At 33.1% G+C, this 11,602-nt stretch overlaps 1 long non-coding RNA gene across 1 annotated transcript; it reads left to right on the top strand.

Moving 5' to 3' along the window:
- The first annotated feature begins 10,050 nt into the window (after window positions 1-10,050).
- LOC105851767 (uncharacterized) lies at window positions 10,051-11,165 on the top strand. The gene is made up of 3 exons (XR_001143485.3): window positions 10,051-10,160; window positions 10,245-10,350; window positions 10,969-11,165. It is a non-coding gene; the product is annotated as an uncharacterized lncRNA (long non-coding RNA).
- The last annotated feature ends 437 nt before the right edge of the window (window positions 11,166-11,602 follow it).

The raw sequence follows: 11,602 nt of genomic DNA, 5'->3' as shown, positions 1-11,602 counted from the left end.
AAATTTTTTTTGTAGATTCCTTAAGAGAGATTAATCAAGGGAAAAAGATGAAAACAAAGAGAAGAAAAATGATAAAGATACAACAACAGTTGCATCTGTTAATATTGTCTACATTATTTGTGATGATAATTTCATAAACCTTGCATGTTAGGATTCAACTTGGATTATTGATTCGGGTGCCTCATATCATGTTCATCCTAGACGTGATTTCTTCTCATCTTACAGTACTTGTGATTTTGGCATGGTAAAAATGAGAGATGAAGGAGTATGTAAAATTATCGGTATGAGAGATGTTTGGGTTGAAACTGTAATTGGTTGCAAGCTTCAGTTGAAGAATGTTAGACATATACCTAATATTCGTCTCAATTTGATTTCGGTGAAAGCCTTGGATATTGAGGGTTATCACACTTACTTTGGTGGTGGGTGTGGTATATGTAAAATCACCAAAAGGTCCCTAGTGGTTGCAAATGAGCAAAGTTTCACTTATCTCTATAAGATGCTTACGAAGCTATGCAAGGAAGAAGTGAATGCAATTGAAGATGTATCTTCTGATTTATGGCATATGCGCCTTGGTCACTTGAGTGAGAAAGGACTCAACTTACTTGCGAAGAAAAATTTTCTTCCTATGAAAGGTACGTCTCTAAAAACTTGCACTCATTGTTTTGCTGGAAAACAATATAGAGTTTCTTTTCATAATACTGGTCCTCATAGAAGGCAAAATATTCTTGATTTAGTTCATACTGATGTTTGTATGATGGATAGTAAATCTCTTGGTGGTGCATCATATTTTGTTACTTTTATTGACGACCACTCTAGAAAAGTGTGGACATTTCCTTTGAAATCTAAAGACTAGGTATTTGGAGTCTTCCAACATTTTCATGCAAGTGTTGAAAGAGAAAAGAGAAGGAAACTAAAATGTGTTCGATCAGATAACGATGGCGAATACAGAGGTCCATTTGAAGAGTATTGTAGAGAACATTGAATCAAGTTTGAGAAAATAGTTCCAAAGACACCTCAACATAATGGTGTTGCAGAGAGAATGAATTGTACAATTAATGACAAAATCAAATGTATGCTCTCTCATGCAAAATTATTGAAATCTTTTTAGGGTGAAGCAATGAAAACTGCAGTGGATTTGATCAATCTTTTTCCTTCTATTCCACTTGATGGTGATGTTCCAAATAGAGTGTGGACAGGGATGGTGATGTTCCAAATAGAGTGTGGACAAGGAAAAATGTCTTTTACAATCATTTGAGAGTTTTTGGTTGCATATGCTTTGTTCAAGTTCCAAAAGATGAGAGGTCCAAGCTTGATAGTAAATTCAAACAGTGTATATTTTTTGGTTATGGTGATGAAGAATTTGGTTATAGATTGTGGGATTCGATTGACAAGAAAATTATCAAAAGCCAAGATGTGATATTTCTTGAAGACCAGACTGTTGAAGATTTTGATAAAGCTGAAAAACAGAAATCAAATTCCAAAATTTACATTGATGTTGCGCCTAAACCCCCTACAAAAACTCTTATTGATGGGGGAGATATACAGGTAGATGATGAGAATGTAATTGATGATCATGTGCCTCACCATGATGAGTAGGTTCCAGTTGAGCCACCAGTTGAGTTTGAGTTGAGAAAATCTACTAGAGAACGTCAACCTTCTCAAGATATCCTCCACATGAGTATGTGATGATCAATGATAGTGGAGAGCCAGAGTATTATCAAGAAGTGATGAATTCCTTGCATGAGAATCACACATTTGATTTGGTAAAGTTGCCTAATGGTAAAAAAGCACTCAAGAACAAATGGGTATACAAGATAAAGGCAGAAGAGAAGAGTTCTCAACCAAGATACAAAGCATGATTGGTTGTGAAAGGTTTTAATCAGAGAAAAGGTGTTGACTTTGATGAAATTTTTTCACCTGTGGTGAAGATGTCCTCTATCCGAGTTGTGCTTTGGTTAGCAGCTAGTTTGAACCTAGAAGTTGAACAACTTGATGTGAAAAGTGCATTCCTTCATTGTGACTTGAAGGAAGAGATCTATATGGAGCAACCAGAGGGTTTCGAAGTCAAAGGTAAAGAGCAGCTTGTGTGCAAATTAAAGAAAAGCTTGTATGGGCTCAAACAAGCACCTCGACAATGGTACAAGAAATTTGATTCTTTCATGGAGAAACGTAGGTATGGTAAAACTACTTCTGACCATTGTGTGTTTATCAAGAAATCCTCTGATGGTGATTATATTATTCTCTTATTATATGTGGATAACATGTTGATTGTTGGTCATGACACTAAGAAGATTCAATCTTTAAAGAAAGATTTGAACAAGTCTTTTGCAATGAAAGACTTGGGTCCTGCAAAGCAAATTCTGGGTATGAGAATCACTCGTGACAGAAAGAATAATAAATTGTGGTTGTCTCAACACAATTATATTGAGAAGGTGTTAGAGATATTTAACATGAGCAATTGCAAACCTGTTAATAAAAGTGAGAAAGACAAAGAAGTGATGAAGAAGGTTCCTTATGCATCTGCAGTTGGTAGTTTGATGTATGTTATGGTATGCACAAGGCCATATATTGCTCATGCAGTTGGAGTTGTTAGTCGTTTTCTCTTTAATCCTAGTAAAGATCATTGGCAAGCAGTGAAGTGGATTCTCAGATACCTCAGAGGCACTTCCAAAGTGTGTTTATGCTATGGAGGTGGTGAATCTGTGTTGGATGGCTACACAGATGCAGATATGACATTTTCTTTATCTACTAATGAAGTTGAGTACATTGCAGCAACTGAAGCTTCAAAAAAACTCTTGTGGATGAAGAAACTCCTACACGAGTTAGGCCTCAAACAAGACAAGTTTGTGTTATTCTATGACAGTTAGAGTGCGATCCATCTCAGCAAGAATCCGACTATTCATGCAAAGTCGAAACATATTGAAGTGCGGTATTATTGGATACGAGATGCACTGGAAATGAAGTCATTTTTAATTGAGAAGATTCATACTGATGAGAATTGTTATGATGACGAAGATGTTGCCTGTGTCGAAGATGATATGTTGTAGAAAGAAAGTTGGCATGGTTGAGTAGTAACTTCCCACTTGAGTCATGAGAGGGAGAATTTTTAGGTGGACTCACTCTCCAAGTGGAACCCACTAGTTTTATTAGTATTAGTATTATTATTATTGAAATAAATGGAAGAAAGAAAAAAAGGTTTTAATGGCCTTTGCCCATGTGAGAAAGAAAAGGGATTTAAAATCTCTAAGAAAGAAAAAAAGTGGGAAAAAAAAAGAACTAGAAAAGAAGGCAGTCGTAACTCTAAAATAGTGTTATTCCTACCACTGAGTTTCTTATTTTAAAATACAACCTGAGTAGTTTTACCTTCTCTTATAGTTACTTTGGTATACCCACTTTAGTGGAAGGTTGTTATTGTTGATTGATGTTCCATATTGTTATTAGGAAGACTCTAGTGTACCCATTAATTGTTATAGTGGAAGTTTTTCTAGACTAGGTCATGTGGTTTTTATTCTCTCAAATTGAGGGATGTTTTCTGTAACACCCCGATTTTCTAAGCGAGGGTGTATTTTTTTTTCAAAAGAAATTAAACTGAAACAGAGAAATAAACAAGAAAATGTCTTTGGATAAATAATTGAGTCATTATAATTTACAAGCAGCGGAAAAGTTTCTCCAAATATAAATCCAAAGCATTTACACAACAACAAATGGTACATGGGACCCATTCAAATAAGATGTCAAACTAACAATATTAGTATAAGTACAGTTTTCCAAATCAAAATACTCCAACCCAAAAAGTAGGACGTCTAGTCCCTATACATCAACATAATCTGATCATCCTACCAAAAACTATACACCCTGAGTGATCTCCACGCGCCCCGTGAGATCCTCCTAACGTAGCTGCAGTCAAGCGTTCCCATCTCCATTCCCGTCTGTAGGGTACGAACCGGTAGGATCGTCCTGACTCTCATCTGAGGGCAAAACCCAGATTTCCACAATAATTGTAAAGGGTCACCAACCGAAATTAACAGATAACACATAACATTTAAGTTTTAAATGCACAAAATAATCTTTCAACTAAGCATGCACCTTAAAAGGATTTTCCATATGCTAAAAGTTCATATAATGCTTGCCAATTAACAATGAACTCAAAATGAAGTTCTCAAACCATCAAGTAATACATAACTGACCAAAGCATTGATAAATCAATTGAGCAATCGATTATCTAACTCAAAATAAGGACTTTTGCTGAGCCAATCGATTGCCAAATCGATTTGGTCAGTTCTGCTGAGTTTCTGCATGACCAAATCGATTTCTAAGTCGATTTTGTCAGTTCTGATGAGTCCCTGTGTTGCCAAATCGATTTCCAAATCGATTTTGGCAGTTTTGCTGAGTTCCTGCCTCTCTGCCAATCGATTTCCAAATCGATTTCTTAAAAGATTTTGAAAGATATATTTATACAATCGATTGGCAAATCGATTAGGTTAAAATAGTGAACTTCCTGCAACTCATCCAATCGATTGGGAAATCGATTTCCCTCATCATTTTTCCAAAAATTCATAACTAACTCAATCACATTCATACATAATCTCAAATCCTAACACTTAGCACTGATAACGCAATCGCTACAACATCATTAGTTTCGAAATAGTATTGCAAGCAAACATGTTATCACCAAATTCCAAAACATAACACTTAACATTTATAACACAATTAATACAACATCATGGGTTTCAAAATGGTATAGCAATCCAACATGTTATCACCAAATTCCAAAACATAACACTTAACATTTATAACACAATCAATACAACATCATGGGTTTCAAAATGGTATAGCAATCCAACATGTTATCACCAAATTCCAAAACATAACACTTAACATTTATAACACAATCAATACAACATCATGGGTTTCAAAATGGTATAGCAATCCAACATGTTATCACCAAATTCCAAAACATAACACTTAACATTTATAACACAATCAATACAACATCATGGGTTTCAAAATGGTATAGCAATCCAACATGTTATCACCAAATTCCAAAACATAACACTTAACATTTATAACACAATTAATACAACATCATGGGTTTCAAAATGGTATAGCAATCCAACATGTTATCACCAAATTCCAAAACATAACACTTATAACACAATTACTACACATACCAAATGAACCAACAATTCACAATTTAACAGGGTGTAGTCTCTCACGGACAAACACCTGTGCAGTCTCTCACGGACAAACACAATTCCCTCAGGAACGTAAGTCGTAAACGTACTACCTATCACGGGTCCGTACTGTTTACCGAGGTGCCACCTATCCCGGGTCTGCACAACTTACCAAACACAATTCCCTCAGGAACGTAAGTCGTAAACGTACTACCTATCACGGGTCCGTACTGTTTACCGAGGTGCCACCTATCCCGGGTCTGCACAACTTACCAAACACAATTCCCTCAGGAACGTAAGTCGTAAACGTACTACCTATCACGGGTCCGTACTGTTTACCGAGGTGCCACCTATCCCGGGTCAGCACAACTTACCAAACACAATTCCCTCAGGAACGTAAGTCGTAAACGTACTACCTATCACGGGTCCGTACTGTTTACCGAGGTGCCACCTATCCCGGGTCTGCACAACTTACCAAACGTAAATCGTAAACGTACTGCCTATCACGGGCCCGTACCGTGTACCAAGGTGCCACCTATCACGTGTCTGCACGATTTACCAAAACACACATAAGTAAACGAGACATTAAGAGATTCCCCATTCTTAATTCTCATTTAACTTAAACGATTTTCAAAACAAACATTAAGTAACCAAGACATTAAGAGATTCCCCATTCTTAACGCCCAGTTAACTTAAACGGTTTTCAAAACAAATATTAAGTAAACGAGACATTAAGAGATTCCCCATTCTTAATTCTCATTTAACTTAAACGATTTTCAAAACAAACATTAAGTAACCAAGACATTAAGAGATTCCCCATTCTTAACGCCTAGTTAACTTAACGATTTTCAAAACAAATATTAAGTAACCAAGACATATAGAGATTCCCCATTCTTAACGCCCAGTTAACTTAAACGGTTTTCAAAACAAATATTAAGTAAACGAGACATTAAGAGATTCCCCATTCTTAATTCTCATTTAACTTAAACGATTTTCAAAAAGAAACATTAAGTAACCAAGACATTAAGAGATTCCCCATTCTTAACGCACAGTTAACTTAACAATTTTCAAAACAAATATTAAGTAACCAAGACATTAAGAGATTACCATTCTTAACGCCCAATTAACTTAAACGATTTTCAAAATAAATATTAAGTAAACGAGACATTAAGAGATTCCCCATTCTTAACGCACAGTTAACTTATCGATTTTCAAAACAAATATTAAGTAAACGAGACATTAAGAGATTCCCCATTCTTAACGCACAGTTAACTTATCGATTTTCAAAACAAATATTAAGTAACCAAGACATTAAGAGATTCCCCATTCTTAACGCCCAGTTAACTTAAACAATTTTCAAAACAAACGCACATTAAGTAAACAAGACATTAAGAGATTCCCCATTCTTAACGCCCAGTTAACTTAAACGATTTTCAAAAACAAACATTAAGTAACCAAGACATTAAGAGATTCCCCATTCTTAACGCCCAGTTAACTTAAACGATTTTCAAAAACAAACATTAAGTAACCAAGACATTAAGAGATTCCCCATTCTTAACGCCCAGTTAACTTAAACGATTTTCAAAAAAACAAATATTAAGTAACCGAGACATTAAGAAATTCCCCATTCTTAACGCCCAGTTAACTTAAACGATTTTCAAAAAAACAAATATTAAGTAACCGAGACATTAAGAAATTCCCCATTCTTAAGTAAATTCATTTTTCCCAAAACAATACTCCAATCCTAACAAAATTCGTTTCCACACAACCACAGATAAGGCCCTAGATGCAAACTAAAAGTTTGGAAGGAGCCCTTACCTTCGCGTTAGCTCTAACGTGCGTTTCCGGTACCGTGAGCAAATCCGGTAAAAATCTCCGCTCGCAACGTCGCCTCCAAATTGGTCCCCTAGCACCGTGGCGTGGTAGTGAGCAACTTTCCCTTCTAACTCTTCGCGAAATGAAGCTTGGATCTAGAAGAAACGGAGGGGTTTGTGTTTGGATCTCAAATACCGTTTTTCTTCGTTTTCGGATCAAAGAGGAAGAGTGGAGTTGCGAAATCCTTGTTCTAACTCTCACCCAACCTTGGGTTACTAGTTTTGAAGAAAAGAAAGCGACGAAAATGAAAAAGGGAGAAGGAGGAAAAATGGGTCACGGTTGATCAGAGGAAGAAGATGGAAAACTCGAATTTTCTTTCCTTCCTTTTTCCTTTCTTTGTTTTTCCTTCCTTTCTATTTCCTTCTTTCCTTTATATAACCTTTTCTTTAACTTAACAAATATCTCAAAATATTTAGATATTTGTTAAATTACCATTTCACCCGTAACGCATTAAATTCTCCGTAAAGGATTTACCGCACTTAATTTAAATTTATTTATCGACGAGTAATTCTAAACGGTGTCAAAATAACTTTTTGATCCTATAAACTCCATAATATTATTAACTTTGGCTAAAAAGCCTCCGAGCCAAAATCCAAAACATATAAAATACATAAAGTGTACTTTAAAATTATGGGTCTTACATTTTCCACGTTAAAACTGTGTCTGTCTCATATTTAATTTTCTGCCAATTATTTTTGCTTTGTATTTTCTGTTTGGCCATTTATCTGTATAGGTAGGGGAAAAATATTCCGCATTACTGAGATAGTTATCGCTAATTATCTCTGGTTTTTCACAACAAAACTAAGTGATGAAAACAAATTAAAAGCACCCTAATTGTATAGTCGAGATCCATTAGCTTAAAAATCATTTTTCCCTTCCTTATGCACTCTTTTTCATCTTTGAATACTTTTTCTCCTAAATGTTTCAATCAATCTTCGGTATGTATAGTTCATAGTTTATTGATGTTCTTCAACACTTGCTCAAATTGTGTCTTAACAACTGAAAAGTGATATTATGCGCATTCCTCGCTAGAGGTCTTCACCGCCCCTCCATTTAGTGAGACCATTATCGTTAGTGATTACAACAAATGACTTTTCTTATTAGATGTTTGGTATCTTATTTGTTTATATGATGTCTTTTACTATTGATGATTTGACCCAACTGAGGAAGTCACCAATAGGTTACACAATCTCACATTTTCCGTTGGCACTTGGGTGATAATTGAGAAGTTATGAATGATGTAATGTTGTGTAAACGATAAAACTTTATATCTAATGTGTACTCTCCGCCAAAGCTTAAGAAGGAATTGAAAGAATGATTCTTGAGATAATATAAGATATGATGTGTATTTTTACCAACTAATCTGAATAAACATAGGTAAAAATGAAGAAGTATTAAAAGTTGATTGAAGTGAGAAGATAATAAAATTATTTTTATGAGAAGCTTTAATAGTAAAATTATTTTCATGAAGAAATTTTGTGTGTGGGTTCTCAACATATGTATATGATGATGTAAAAGTTAAATTGAGAAATAAAATGTGAGGGATAAATTATAGAAGCGTATGAAAATGTCACATTGGAAAATAAGTGATGTGACACATAAGTGTGTGATGTGTCATTCAATAAAATTGAGAATTTGTATTAATATATTATAGACTTAATTGCAATTTTGGTCCCCCTATTTTAGCTGAATCGCAAAAGTAGTCCCCCATTTTATTTCTCCTCAGTTTTGGTCCCCCAAATAGAATTTTTGTCCAAAACTTGATGAAATTTCATTTTTTTTTTGCATTTATCTAAGTCACACCATGCCTCAAGATCTCATGGTCAACAATTGTACCGGAAATATATGATCATAAGTGGTCTAGCATGGTTTAAAAAAAAGGAAATTTCATTAAGTTTTGGATCAAAATTCTGTTTGGGACCAAAACTAAGGATAAATAAAATGGGAGACCAAAACTACTATTAAGCCTTTAATATAATAGATAGATTTGTGCATTGAATTTTATCCTATGATGCTTTTTAATTTATGCATAAATACAAGGTCCTTTCATTGGTAAGTTATTTCTACAACGATTTAGCCATTGCTGAATACTATAATTGCTCTTTTGTAATCCCTACACATATGAACAGATAAAAAATGATAGTTTGGTAACACTAAGTTACTTTTGATTACCACAAAGTTTTATGTGTCTTCCTAACTATGATGAGTTAAAATGAGTTAAAGAAACAAAGATGATGCATGATTTTCCTAAGAGACATTTAATAATTATTCTAATTTTAGGAAGATTTTTTTAAAATAATTATTGACAAATACGAAAGCTCATTGGTAATTTAGCCAATGGTTGTTTATTGCGATTACTTAATCCATTATTTTGACCGATTATAATTAAGTTCTCATTTCAAATTAATCGACTAATTTAAGTACGTTTTCCTCGAACTTGTGATGATCTATGAATATGCCTTTCCATTCCCTTATTTCTATATTGAAGCAGTTTTTTTTTTCTCTCACTAACGTTGGACTCATATGAAATTAGGCATGGTGCGTTAAGGTTGTAGTTTAAATTAACTTGGTCAATCTATATATAATATCTAACAGTCCTATACAGTTGATTCATTTGCAATAAAATAAATAAGTGTCCTCAATAGCGGTCGAAAAAGATTTTATTATTTTGAATTCAAATAATCTACATTAGAATCAATTTTAACTCGGTTGTAGATCGTATTTGACTTAAGAGATATTTATTAAAAAAATTAATATAGAAATGTATTTTTTAGTTGAATATATATTCTAGTAGCTATTTAATTGAAGCATAATGTTGGTTTTTAACCTCATTCTAATATGAAAGAATAGATAAGAAATAAAAAATTAAAGATATATTGTAACGTCAAGTAATCAATTGCACGAGTTAAAGGGGCAAACATGATCCTTCGTTGTACTAAAAACTATTCAATTGAAATAAGCATTGCGTGCGGTTTTTCACAATATAAAGTGATCAAACAATTTTGTATTTGTTGCATGCAAAGGTAGAGTAAAAAATGGCTAAAACTCTCAACGTTTTTTATACTATGATCCTTTTAGTGTTCTTAAGTCTTGCTCTAGTCGATGTTGGTGGTAGGTCCATCCTTATATTTTCATATTCTACAAAACTCTTAATCTATTTACAATAATATTTTTATTTTATTTTATACATTACAGCTATGAAATGTATGGCAGACATCGATTGTCTAACTTACGAGTGTCCCCTTCATCGTCGTGGATTTTGTGTACGTGGTCGTTGTGAGTGCTTATAGTACAAGTAAAGGTAAAAAAAAACATTTAAATGTTACGTGACAGCCTTTAATTATTTTTATTTGCTCGTCATCATTAATGTTGTTTCTCTTGTATTTAATTTCTTTCTTATGTTTAAGGCTTCAACTTTTAATTTTTTAATAAATTTACAAGTGCATTGAATTTTATTTTGAACGTCTTGTTAGCTTTGATCGCTTGTGAGTTATATATGTGCGTGTGTGTTTAAGGATATATATGGATTCAGTGTTTCATATACCATCTAAAAAACTTAAAATTGAGTTTAGTTTTTATCAGAGGAAAGTGATTTATTGAGTTTACACTTTCAATTGTTGTCTTGAGGATGTCATCGTACAACTAGTGTTAGTGATAGTGCATACTATGAATATATACAATTTAGATAGGTGTTGCACTTTACATATGGCACATAACATAACCTCTCAATCCATATTTTCCTAAGTTATTTTTCACCCCACATGAATTTCAAGTAGTGCATGCTTTACCATTGAAAGTTTATCCATATATATATGATTCACGAACGTGTGTTAATCTATATATGACTTTATTCATTTTACATGATGGAAGATAAACTCACATATTTTTTATGTCTCTCCTATAATATATTTGTATGTAGGTTAAATTCAACATGATCATGACAAGCAATCGAAGGAGCTTTTCTTGTGGAACTGAAGTACTAGAGGCCAGTACTTCACTTTATTTTAAGATTTTTTTTTTACTATCTTTCATTTTCTAGTATGGGTAGAGATATTTGATATTCAATAGTATCTTTTGAATCAACTACTCTATTTAATAATTGTTTGTATTGTTCAAGATTTATTGTTTACACTTGTTTTATTTTTTAGTTTTCAAAGTTATGAGTTATAAATTTTTTGTTATTATCTATAAAAAAATATCATGTTTTTGAAATGTGCAAACTTAGTGTGTGTCTACGATTTAATTTTTAATTACTATCTCCATTCCTAATTATAAATTTTCATTTTCTTTTTTACAAATATTAAAAATACTAACTCCATCCTTATTTATAAGTTTGCATTTTCTTTTCTACAAATATTAAGAAAAAAAGGTATTGAATATAACGTGTCAATTTTTTATGTTGATGTTTCTAAAATACCTTTTATACATGAATGTTTTCAATTTGACTTTTTATTTTCCAACATAAATTAGTAGCATTAATAAGGGATGTGTTTGAAAAAGAAAAAAAAAATACACCTACTAATTAGAAATTTTACATGTAATAAATTAAAACT

Source organism: Cicer arietinum, chromosome 3 (assembly GCF_000331145.2).
Source record: "Cicer arietinum cultivar CDC Frontier isolate Library 1 chromosome 3, Cicar.CDCFrontier_v2.0, whole genome shotgun sequence".
Lineage (NCBI taxonomy): Eukaryota > Viridiplantae > Streptophyta > Magnoliopsida > Fabales > Fabaceae > Cicer > Cicer arietinum.
Note: the sequence above shows the minus strand (reverse complement) of the source record. Positions and strands in the feature narration are given on the sequence as shown.